This window comes from Podarcis liolepis, assembly GCF_965112155.1.
Source record: "Podarcis liolepis genome assembly, chromosome: 6".
Taxonomy (NCBI): domain Eukaryota; kingdom Metazoa; phylum Chordata; class Lepidosauria; order Squamata; family Lacertidae; genus Podarcis; species Podarcis liolepis.
The window spans coordinates 9,827,392-9,839,916 of NC_139559.1; the positions used below are offsets into that span (position 1 = coordinate 9,827,392).

General features: G+C 42.6%; 2 protein-coding genes across 3 annotated transcripts in view; one reads left to right on the forward strand and one right to left on the reverse strand.

Annotated features, from left to right (window-relative positions):
- Positions 1-12,525, forward strand: part of LOC310708795 (uncharacterized protein) — a 236,043-nt gene that overhangs the window by 84,581 nt on the left and 138,937 nt on the right. The gene's annotated exons all lie outside the window — the stretch shown is intronic.
- The window catches only part of NTSR1 (neurotensin receptor 1), a 119,833-nt gene continuing 119,493 nt past the window's right edge, over positions 12,186-12,525 (reverse strand). For both annotated transcript variants that reach the window (XM_083507620.1, XM_083507619.1), the window contains one exon: positions 12,186-12,429. The gene's annotated coding sequence lies outside the window, so the exon portion shown is untranslated. The remainder of the gene's footprint in view (positions 12,430-12,525) is intronic.

Below are 12,525 nucleotides of genomic sequence, written 5' to 3' on the forward strand. Positions count from 1 at the left end.
GTTGGTAAGAAGATTACAGATTTTATTCTGAACAGCAAGTAAAATATGCATTACCAAGCAGCACTTCAATCTGCCACTGGGAAGCTCAAAGAAGTGGTGAAGGGACCCCCTCAGATAGTCTTCCTTTACACAACCCTCTGGCCATGAGTCTGTGTACAGCTTCTCACTGCCATGCTCAAAAACTGCCCTCTTATGGCCACTACAGGCTCAGCTATGAGCCACTGTACATCAAAGACAAAAAGCCGGGCCATACATCAAAGGCTTCTACTGACCAGTGCCATTTGCCAACAGACCACACATCAAAGACTTTTTTTTACAAGGGATAGAGAAAGTAATAATTACAAGCAGGTAGCCGTGTTGGTCTGCTGTAGTCGAAACAAAATAAAAAAATTCCTTCCAATAGCACCTCAGAGACCAACTAAGTTTGTTCTCGGTATGAATTTTCGTGTGCATGCACACTTCTGCACACGAAAGCTCATACTAATAACAAACTTAGTTGGTCTCTAAGGTGCTACTGGAAAGAATTTTCTTTAGAAAGTAATAAAACATAGATAACCAGAGCCAGGAAGAGTTGACCATGTCAGATCACTAATCTCCTCGAAATCACAATAATCTTCTGGAATAAGTTTCCCATACACAAAGCCACAGGGTAGGAAATGCAGCAGAGCCATACAGTGGTACCTCGGGTTACATACGTTTCAGGTTACAGACTCCGCTAACCCAGAAATAGTACCTCGGGTTAAGAACTTTGCTTCAGGATGAGAACAGAAATTGTGCTCTGGTGGCACGGCAGCAGCAAGAGGCCCCATTAGCTAAAGTGGTGCTTCAGGTTAAGAACAGTTTCAGGTTAAGAACGGACCTCTGGAATGAATTAAGTACTTAACCCGAGGTACCACTGTATTCTAGAATCTCATGCCCAGAAGATCAGTGACTCGATCAGACTGGCCCGAAAATTACATCCCCACTGGTACCAGGTTAAAACATTTTTATTTGCATTTAAGATGCTTATGTTTAGACTGAGCTGTAATTTTAAAGTTTTAATGCTACCTCTTATTTTGCTAATTTATTATGAATGTTGATCTTGTTTTTGCCGTGTTTCTATCTGCATTGTGGACCACCCTGCAATACATTTAGATGAAAGACAAACCAGAAGTATATTTTTATGAATTTTAAACTTCAGACATTTTTTATTACATATTAAATTTATCGATCACTTTTAAAACCAAAGTAACTCTAAGCAAAGGGACTTGAATAATCACAATATGTCCCAGTATTCTTTAAAAAGCCTCTATCCTTGCTCAGATCTGTTGATTTGGTACCTCCCTAGTTTCACCAGTTAACTCAGGTTGGCTAGAAATATATTAAGTAATTAAACAAAGACAAAATATTTCTTCATGCATTTCATTTTATTTGTGAATTGCTTTCCATGAAACAGAACCAACAGTAAAAACACATACAAAAACAATTTCAATCTCAGTGCAGATGCAGCCTGGGATAAGAATCTCCACATAAAAGGCTTTTCAAAAAAGGAAGATACTCAATGGCATAGAGAAAACAATAGAGACGGCCCCTGCCTGATGTGCAATGGGAGGCAGGTTCAAAGGTCAGGTGCCACCACGCTAAAGGCCAGAGTCTCACATTGTATGGAACTGGCCTCCTGATGAGAAGGTATCTGCAGGAGACCCTCTCCTGCGGCGTGCAATGAATGGTTCTGTATATAAGGGGAGAGATGAACTTTTTGGTATTGTGCTACAAACATTAGGCTTTGCACACCTTGGATGTTGCCTGGTAGCTAATTGGCAGCCTGGGCAATTCTTACAGCTGCAACATAGCATGGTGGCAATATCCTGCCTCGTGAGATCTGTCATTGATCTTGCAGGAAAATCCGTCCCTTGAGCATGCATGTGCTGTGACACGAAGGACAGTGGCTTCACATCTGTGTTGGGTACATGTGTGTGTGTTGCAAAGACCGAACACTTTGTAAACAGAAATGCATACACTCTGTGCTGGATCAGGCCAATGGCCTATCTAGTCCAGCAATCCTGATCTCACATTGGCCAACCAGATGCACACTTCCCTGCTGTGGCCACCAACAACTGATATTCAGAAGTATTACTGCCTCTGACCATCTGCTTTCTTCCAAGATGCCCTGCAACCCACCCACCCACAATAAATAAATTACTTGGAAAATAAATATAACCCAGGTGGTTAAGAAAGCCCAACAGAGACTCCATCTCCTCAGAGTATTGCAGAAGAACAATGTCAATCAACGTTTGATTATCTCCTTCTACCGGTCAACAATAGAAAGTGTCCTTTCATACTGCGTCACGGTGTGGTACGCTGGTTTGACATCATCTGATAGGAAGTGCCTACCGAGGGTGGTGAATACAGCACAAGATATTATGGGCTGTCCCGTGAATCCGCTGGATGAAATAGCAGAAGAACGTTGCCTCAGGAGAGTGAGGAAAATTCTCAGGGATGAGTCACACCCTGGCCGGCACTTTCTTGATCTCCTGCCCTCGGGCAGAAGATATAGAAGCATGATTAGTCGCACCAACAGGGTAAAAACAGCTTCTATCCATGGGCTGTTAGGCTGCTGAATGAAAAGATAACAACAGGGCAACTGACTTTCGGGTTTGGTGGGTGTTTGTCAGTAAACGAGGGGAATTAAGACTAAGAGAGTTGAGTGGGGGGTGCTCGTGTAATCTCACTGTATACAAGTTGTACAAGTGACAATAAAGTATTTCAATTTCAGTTTCAATAAACCCCAAGCCTCTCCCTCCCCTGTTGAATGACTGCCTGCCATCTCACCCCAGGCCACTTCCTAGAATCTAATGCTGCCTTTTACTCTTATCATTTATCTTAGTGCTAAGCACCACAGCGCTCAGATTGGAGATAAAGCCCCTCCATAAGAATAAATGGCATCTCTTGATAAATAAATGGCAGGGGAAAGTGTTGCCTTTTACTCTTAAGGAGCAGGCAGAGGGCTTTATCTTCAAACTTAGTGCTGTGGTGCTCAGCACTAAGAGCAGAGATAAAAGACACCCCCCTGCTCTTTACAGAGGATCTCTAAACACTGAGCTAGATGGATCAATAGTCTGACTTTCTCTAAGACAGCTTTGTAATTATGGGATGCCTGGCCTTCAGACTGGGCATGCACCTTTTCGATGGCTTTGCAGTTGCTTGAAGTTTAACCTGTATTATTGCCAGAATAGAAATGTTTTTCTATAGCATTATGTAGCCGCTCCCTAAGAAAGGAAAGGTTTTGTAAACTGGAAGAGGGTTGTTAATGATAGTAATAGTAACATTACTAATAATAAACACAGGCATTTGATGTTCCATAGAGCAATAAATGGTGGACACCTGTCATGGGTGGAACTTATTCAATTCTTCTTCAAGGAAATTTTAAAGAACACGAGACTTCCTCCCTAGAGTGAAGCTTAATGTGGCATAAATTGAGATGGGGTTTGTGTGTGTCGGCATCTGCCCTGCACAAATTGTGTCTGTGGTGGAGGATTTGGAAAGCAGATGAGATAAATACATTCATTTACCCTTTTAGAATTAAGAATGACATGAGGATAATGAAATTTCCTCAACAAGAGTGAGCAAAATGTACTCCACATTGGAGTAAATTTGAAGGCATGCACTATAGTCCCGTTCGGCTGTGATCCAATGGATGATTTCACAGGTGTCAGCCATAGCCCAAAGTGCATTTAATCAACTTTGGCTGGGTTGCCAGCTGTGACCCTACTTGGGGGGAAAACAACAACACAATCTAGCCAAAGATATATATACCCCATTAACATCCACGTTAGATTGCGTGACCAGGTGGTGACAGCCCCACCCCCCAGGGATCATAAGGAAGGAATAAAGACTCTGACGACATTATATGGAATTAAAATTAGGCCACAACTTTATTAAACTTCCGAATTTAGGAAGACCTTGGCTTAGGCCTTGGGCGTGTATCCCTCCCAGCCCCCCAGCTGGGGGGGGGGACCGGGGCTCATCAGGGTAAATGGGATATGGGGTGCCCTGTGAGACGTAAGTGTAGCAGGCAGCCAAGCCTATATCCCTGAACGCAGGGTAGTTCACTGACAACCTTTCAGTGTATGGCCAATGACACCCATATACAGTATATAACCCCTTTAGGGGGGGACCCTGGAATCGCCGCCACAGGGAGTGGATCACCACTTCATGCTCACCCCCATTATAGGGAAGAAAAGACTAAAGGATTCCACCCAAGGCCATAACCGCCAAAGTTGTGACAAATTGCTACAGGGAAGACAAAACCTGCCAATGCAGGAAAAATTCTTCCCAGTCCTTTAACAGTGACCAGCCATAGACCACAGCAGCGCCCGCTAAAATGGTGATTTTCTTGAGTCAAAATGAGAGTACCCCTAAACATTTTTAAAGAAAAAAAAGCACTGTTTTAACCTTTCACTAGGTGGACTGGGGAAACTGCAAGTTTTCAGCCCAACAGTTTTCATGGCTAACTGGAACTAGTGAAACTGGGACCTTGGCACCAGCTCCACAAGAATTTTCCTGGAGAGACTTAAAAGTTCAAGATAGAACAATACCCGGTTCTTCACATTCGCTCTGTGTAAACCAATGATTACATCTATGTTGTTTTTTTACACAAAATTGTTAAAAGTGAAAACCGAAAAATTAAAAGTGAAGAAAATCTTGGGACCTGCAGTTTACTCCGTAAAGAGCTACAATTTCCAGCTAATAGCCGTAAATAAATAAATATATATTCCAGCACCAATGCCAAACTACAGATCTCAGGATCTTTCTTTTGGAGTGTGCTTTAAATATGTGTCATGTACACTGCTTTGGACTGTGACTGAGAGTGTTTGCTTATTTTTTTTACCTGCATTGGATTGTTATAAGTATACACTGTTTTCCAATTTGCTATAACAAGCGAGAGCTGGACCATAAAGAGGGCTGATCACCGAAGAATTGATGCTTTTGAATTATGGTGCTGGAGGAGACTCTTGAGAGTCCCATGGACTGCAAGAAGATCAAACCTAGCCATTCTTAAGGAAATCAGCCCTGAGTACTCACTGGAAGGACAGATCCTGAAGCTGAGACTCCAATACTTTGGCCACCTCATGAGAAGAGAAGACTCCCTGGAAAAGACCCTGATGTTGGGAAAGATGGAGGACACAAGGAGAAGGGGACGATAGAGGACGAGATTGTTGGACAGTGTTCTCGAAGCTACCAGCAGGCAGTGGAAGACAGGAGTGCCTGGCGTGCTCTGGTCCATGGGTTCACGAAGAGTTGGACATGACTAAACGACTAAACAACAACAACAATAACAAGCGAGCAACAGCAGAGAGTGGGTGGACTCCTCTAACCATTGGTTCACAAAGCTGTACTTACCACTTCATTGGGTGTATGTGGGACCCAACCATTTTTCCAGCTCCCGCTCAGCCTGCCTCTGCAACTGGACTCAGTGTCTTTTAAGTGACAGCCTGTAACTGCACACCAGTTCATGCTGATAATTCTGGCGAGCACCCAGGGAACATTTGGTTTAATTTAATTTAGTTTTGAGCAGCATATCCCTCCAGGAGCTTTGCCCACTTCAGGCTTCGTGTGTGTGTGTGCTTTGCAACCAAGAACTGCCGTACTAATAAATTCCCCTAGTCTCTTGCTGAGCAATGGCCTTTACTGCCGCAACCCTCTCCATAAATCTATTGCAGCCTGATTTGCAATTCAAGCACAAATGGGACTAATGGGGAGAGGGTATCAGGTGAAAACCTTGTGCATAAATGAAACCTCAAATTATCTTTGTCTCATGGAGCCAATCTTCTCCAGAAGCACGACAAATTCTTAGGGAAACTGTGAATATGCTTTTCTTAACGGAAATGAGAATGTGGGCCTAATCCAGCTTGTTAGGAATACAGGAAGCAGCCCTCTGCTGAGTCAGACCATTGGTCCATGCTGCTCAGTAATGTCCAGACAGACTGGGGATAGCTCTCCAGGGTTACAGACAGAGAATCTTTCTCAGTTCCATCTGGAGATGCCAAGGATATGAACCCAGGACTCATCTGAATCCATGTGCTCTACTACCGAGTTCCTTGCTGTCTGATGGGCAGAATTGCTTTGTCCTTTGTTCACAAGGAAAGGCTTGGCAAGCATAGTTACTGTATTTTCCCGTGTATAAGACAAGGTTATTTTATGAAATAAAAGCATCTTAAAAAGCAGAGGCATCAACTTGCCAACAAAGGTCCGTATTGTTAAAGATATCTGGACCATAAAGAAGGCTGATCGCCAAAGAATTGATGCTTTTGAATTATGGTGCTGGAGGAGACTCTTGAGAGTCCCATGGACTGCAAGAAGATCAAACCTCTCCATTCTTAAGGAAATCAGCCCTGAATGCTCACTGGAAGGACAGATCGTGAAGCTGAGGCTCCAAGACTTTGGCCACCTCACGTGCCCAAGGATTAAGGCTTTCTGGGAAATGATATATAATGAATTGAAAAAGGTATTTAAATATACCTTCCTGAAGAAACCAGAGGCCTTTCACCTGGGCATTGTTGGCCAATTGGTGCCCAAGAAGGATAGAACTTTTTTTATGTATGCAACAACAGCAGCAAGAATACTCATTGCAAAGTACTGGAAGACACAAGAACTACCCACCCTGGAAGAATGGCAGATGAAGGTGATTGACTACATGGAATTGGCAGAAATGACTGGCAGAATCCGAGATCAGGGAGAAGAGTCGGTGAAAGAAGACTGGAAGAAATTTAAAGGCTATTTACAGAAATATTGTAAAATTAATGAATGTTAGAAGGATGTTGGTAAGAAACTAAGTGGTTTCCAGCTGTAATGCTTTAAGAGTTATGAAAAAAAGGGGGGCTTTACAAATGGGTAAAAGTTTAATGGTAAGGATTTGCTGAACTAACAAATTGAACTGGAATACAAAGAAGGGAGGTATGAGGAGGTCCGGGGAAATAAGTGTAAGGAAGTTATGTTATGGAAAATTAATGTGTTTTTAACTATTTTTATTTTGTATGTTTCTTTTTAATTTTCACTTTTTTTTGTTATACCTTAAAATCTCTTAATAAATATCTTCTTAAAAAAAGAAGAAGACTTTGGCCACCTCATGAGAAGAGAAGACTCCCTGGAAAAGACCCTGAAATTGGGAAAGATGGAGGGCACAAGGAGAAGGGGACGACAGAGGATGAGATGGTTGGACAGTGTTGTCGAAGCTACCAGCATGAGTTTGACCAAACTGCAGGAGACAGTGGAAGACAGGAGTACCTGGCGTGCTCTGGTCCATGGGGTCACGAAGAGTCGGACACGACTAAAGGACTAAACAACAACAATGAAAAAATTATGCTAAAAATTGGGGGTCGTCTTATACACGGATAGTGGAGAGGTGGGGTGAGCGATTGGTGGCTGTTGCGAGCAGGAGATTGTCAGTGGCATTTTTGCGTGTGATTGGTGGGTGCGGCAAGGTCCGCTGGCTATTGGCTGCTGTGGCAATTGGGCGGGCAATCGGCATTTGCTTTCGGTGAGCAGGCAGACTATTGGTGGCTTCCTCAATGTGCACACCATTGGCTGTTGCGGTCCTGCTGGTGATTGATTTTCGGCAACCCCCCCCCCCCCGCCCCAAAGCTCAACAACTCTGGGCAATCTCCCCCCATTTTCTCAATTTGGAGTCCCCCCAAAGAGGGGATGTCTTATACACAGAGGAGTGTTATACACAGAAAAATACAGTACATAGGAATATAGGAATCTGCCCTATACTGAGTTTTTAGGAGGTCCCTATTCCCTCCCCAGAGCTATAATTCCCAGAGTACAGTGGACCCTCCAGTTATGTACCGCTCTGGGTATGTAACATTCAGGTTACAAACGCAGCAAACCCAGAAGTGTATACTTCCAGGTTTTGCAGCATGCGCATGTGGAGAAACGCTCTGTGTATCGCACATGCACATGCGCAGAAGCGGCGCCTCTAGTTACATTTTTTTCCGGGGTGCGCACAGACCCCCAGAACAAATTAAATTCATAACCAGTGGGTCCACTGTAGTTCAATCCCTCTTCACAGATAACTCTGGAAATGGTAGCTCTGTGAAGGGGATAAAGGTAAAGGTAAAGGGACCCCTGACCATTAGGTCCAGTCATGACTGACTCTGGGGTTGCGGCGCTCATCTCACTTTACTGGCCGGGGGAGCCAGCGTACAGCTTCTGGGTCATGTGGTCAGCATGACTAAGCCGCTTCTGGCAAACCAGAGCAGCGCACTGAAACGCCGTTTACCTTCCCGCCGGAGCGGTACCTATTTACCTACTTGCACTTTGATGTGCTTTCGAACTGCTAGGTTGGCAGGATTAGGGACCGAGCAACGGGAGCTCACCCCGTCGCGGGAATTCAAACCGCCAACCTTCTGACCAGCAAGTCCTAGGCTCTGTGGTTTAACCCACAGCGCCACCCACATCCCTTTTGTGAAGGGGATAGGGGTCTCCTAACAACTCTCAATGCCCTGAGCATACAACACTGGTACTGTTTCATATAGTGCCAATTAGGTAGGTTCACCTGTAAACGCAAACTGAATCAAATTTCTCCCATATCCCTAGCCAAAGCCCATTCATTTATCTCTCATTTTGTGAAGTCATAAGATTTGTACAAGTCACACAGTTATTCTTGCTTTTATGGAGCATTGGACGCAATTTCAAAATTGCAATAAATTGGTTTTAGCTGTTTGCTTTTTTTTGCATAACAGTGAGAGTGGGGGAAGACCATCAGGAAATAACAAAAAACAAACAGATGCAGAATGCCAAATGCCAAATGCAAGCTCTCCCAACATTTTCTGTCGCCAGTTGCTAAGATACTATGAGAGACAGGAAGAAATCATAAGCAAGGAAATGCACAACGTAAGTGCAATAAAATTCCAAAATGATTGATTCAAATGTAAAAGACATCAATCGCTATTACACATTTATGCACACAAATTTCACATGTCATACAACGGCAAGATAAAATTTAAGTATCTAATATGCATTTATCAGGAGTGTGCACAGGCCCCAGGATTCATATCTGTGCATTTTTTTAAAAAAATATTATTAAAAAGCTGATCTGTTTGAGTCATTCTGTGTTCTCTGTGCTTTGATCTGCTTAGTGGTCCTCATTCAGTGTAATGGGGAATCCAGAAATGGCTAACATTTTGTCCTTTATGGCCAAAATGGATGAAATTTGCAGGCACGAAATGCCACTTCACTCCAGAGTTGACTATGCTTTCCAAACTGTAGACAGATGGATCCTGTGTCTGTGTAGGAGGGAGCAGGTGTTTGCCTCTTGCTCTTTCCTACCTTAAAATGAGCCAGAGGTGGCAAAGTGGTTTGTATTCTTTCTTGCACATTTTTTAAAATGCTGCAGTTCCACATAGGCCTCTCCTTTCTGGTGCTTTTTGCATCTCTAATACAGGCATAGGCAAACTCGGCCCTCCAGATGTTTTGGGACTACAACTCCCATCATCCCTAGCTAATAGGACCAGTGGTTAGGGATGATGGGAGTTGTAGCCCCTGGAGGGCTGAGTTTGCCTATGCCTGCTCTAATAGGCCTCACAGGTGAGGCAATATCATGTGAAGCTGCTAGAATACTACGTGGGTTTCTGGAGAGTTCTGGTCCTCCCCGTCTGCTATTATTGTGGTTCTTAAAGTAAAGCAAGGCAGGATTATTATTATTTTTTTTTAAAAAAAACTTCAACAAAGCTTAAAAAACAACAACCCTCTGCTGCTGTGCTCTAACAAATAACTACCCAGGGCTCTTCATTGTTTCACAGACAACATCATGGACAGCCCCACTTCTTGCAAAACCCATGAAACTAGAGAAAACTAGAGATATAGGAAAGCAGAAAGCAACAAGCTAGACCTGTGCACTGGATTCAGCTGAGTCACAAATACCTGAAAGAGCACCTGATCTTTTATAGACTAGTCTGGGATTTAAGATCAGCAGGAGAGGCCTTGCTGGTGACGTTGCTGCTCGTCGTAGGACTGGGGAGTGAGGGCATGCAGGTCCTTCTCGGTGGTGGCACCCAACTTTTGGAATTCATGTGCACCTAGTCCCAGCTTTGGGGATTTTCAGAAAATATGGAAAAGTTTCAGCTAGGCTTTTGGGAATGTGTAATTGTTGTTCATTTCCTGCAAATGATATTGTTTGTTGATTGTTGTTTTAACCCTTTAACATCTGTATTTTGTATTTTACTGCTTTATTGTGATGTAGCCTGTCCTGGGGCTGGTAATAAAAGTGCTTAATAAATAAATAATAAGACAAAAAATTTAAAAACCCTATAACCATTTCTTGCAATTTAGTGGAAAATTCTTTCCATACAGCTTTCAGATGAGAGTGTTTTATTATCTTTAACCAGTTTCGTATAATCTCTTCCAGCTACTGTAAGTTCAGATAGAGCTCCGAGGAATGAGTATCTATTACATCAGCTTATAATAGAACTGGGAATATCTATAATTGTGACATGATTGCATGATAATGTTGGGGCAGACCTATCCAGTATGTTATTTGAATCAAAAAAGATATAATTAAGCTTAGTATTGATAGTCAAGTACTGGACATATTTCAATTTTCTCTGAATTCTCATTTTAAAATAATCACAGAACAACCCGTTTTTCTCTGATCGGACAATGTGCTAGCCTAGACATATAAGAGCAAAAATTCAATTTATGTTATTTTTGCTCATGGAACAGAAAAGTTTTGTTCTTGGATTGCTATTTTAAAGAAAACCATTTGCAGAGCTCGTGGCACATATCTTCCTACCTATTCTGAACATTTACAGCTCAATAGATCTGATGGAAAAGTAGGAAAAATGGATTCGCCTAATAAATTATTACATTTGTTAATAATTCTTGCCATTGCAAAAACAATTTCACCTCCCCCCCCAGATGATAAATCATCTACAGATTTCTCCTGCCCTCTCTCTTCACTGCTCAGTGACTGTAAATCTTTAACTGGGATTTGGAAAGTTAATTCGTCTAGCACTGAAAGCTTCATAGCGGCAAAGGATTTATTTTTATCCAAGTAGCATATCTGCCTGTCCATCCATCTACATCAGAAAGAAAATAACCCTGGTTAATGGTTAATAAATATGTTTATGTTTGGCAAATTGTCAGGGTTAAAACCACTTGGGCCTGATTTAGAAATTATCTTTTGTACTTGATATAGAGGCAGTGTGATCATGAAATTAAAAATGTGCATCAGGTTTGGGCAAATTCCAAGCTGAAGCTGGTCATTTCAGACAGATTTTGGGCCTGTCTAAACAGGGACAGGGTTTTTCTCATGCCGGGCTCGCGGGCGGCATGGGCGAGAGTCTCTCTCCTTCCCTTCCTCTCTCCCGGGTGGGAAAGGGCCGGTGGAACTCCTCGCACCAGGACAACGGCAGCCCCGACGTGCTGCTTAGCATCCCCTCCAACCAGTGCAGCATCTTAATGTAGTGATTTCCCCCTCTGCATCCCTTTCATAACTCTTTTTTTATAAATCATTTGTCCAACCATAGTTCAAATTTTTACTACAAGTTTTCTGTCAATCCTACCAATGTACGTAACTCTTTACACTAGCTTTTCAAGTAAATTATAAACTTTCCCCATTCTTTATTAAAGAGGTCCTCTTCCTGGTTTCTAATTCTGCCTGTAAGCTTTGCCATCTCAACGTCGTTCATCGGTTTTGTCTGCCACTCTTCTTTGGTGGGAGTTGTAGACCCTTAGGATCATCTAGTCCAACCCCCTGCAAAACACAGTCAGTCACAGCCAAAGCAGCCTGGCTCCATTAGTGCCGGATTTATGTATAAGCTAAACAAAATCCCTTATTTTGGCTGCTGATCCCTTATTTTCAAATCTGTAAGTTGACAGCTACGGAAGAAACACCCCATAAGGCACATCTTCCAAAAGTGAATTCTTGTTTGCCATATAAGAAAAACACCACAGTAGGATGGACGGAAAGCTCTGTTTTCGTGATGGAAAGGTCTAGCTTCTAATCAGAGGGAATAGTTTTCCCAGGAGTCTCCAATCACAGTGTTTTGGAGAAGGGGTGATGGAGTAATGTATCTCCTTGCTCTTGTTTGTTCTGTATTCTTTACTAACGCTATTAGTGGCGAGTGTGTTTGTGTGGAGACAAATCAGCCCAGAAAGTAAAAGATATAATTAAGCTGCAGGAATACAATCAGCCAACAAAATAAAACCCAAGGCTGTTTTATTTCTGAAGATCAATGCATGACAAAGTAGTACCATACAGTACAAAGGCTAATATCAAGAAATAGCTTACTCTTTACATTTGGATCTAAAAATATCCAATATACAAATATGATGTTGATACATTTTGAGAGTATTGTTCCCTTTGACACATGAACTATTAACAGGTAGATAGGAGCACTTGTCATGTCAATTGTTTATTTTTTTTTAAAAATAGTACAGTGGTGCCTCGCAAGACGAAATTAATCCGTTCCGCGAGTCTCTTCGTCTTGCGGTTTTTTCGTCTTGCGAAGCACGGCTATTAGCGGCTTAGCGGCTATTAAC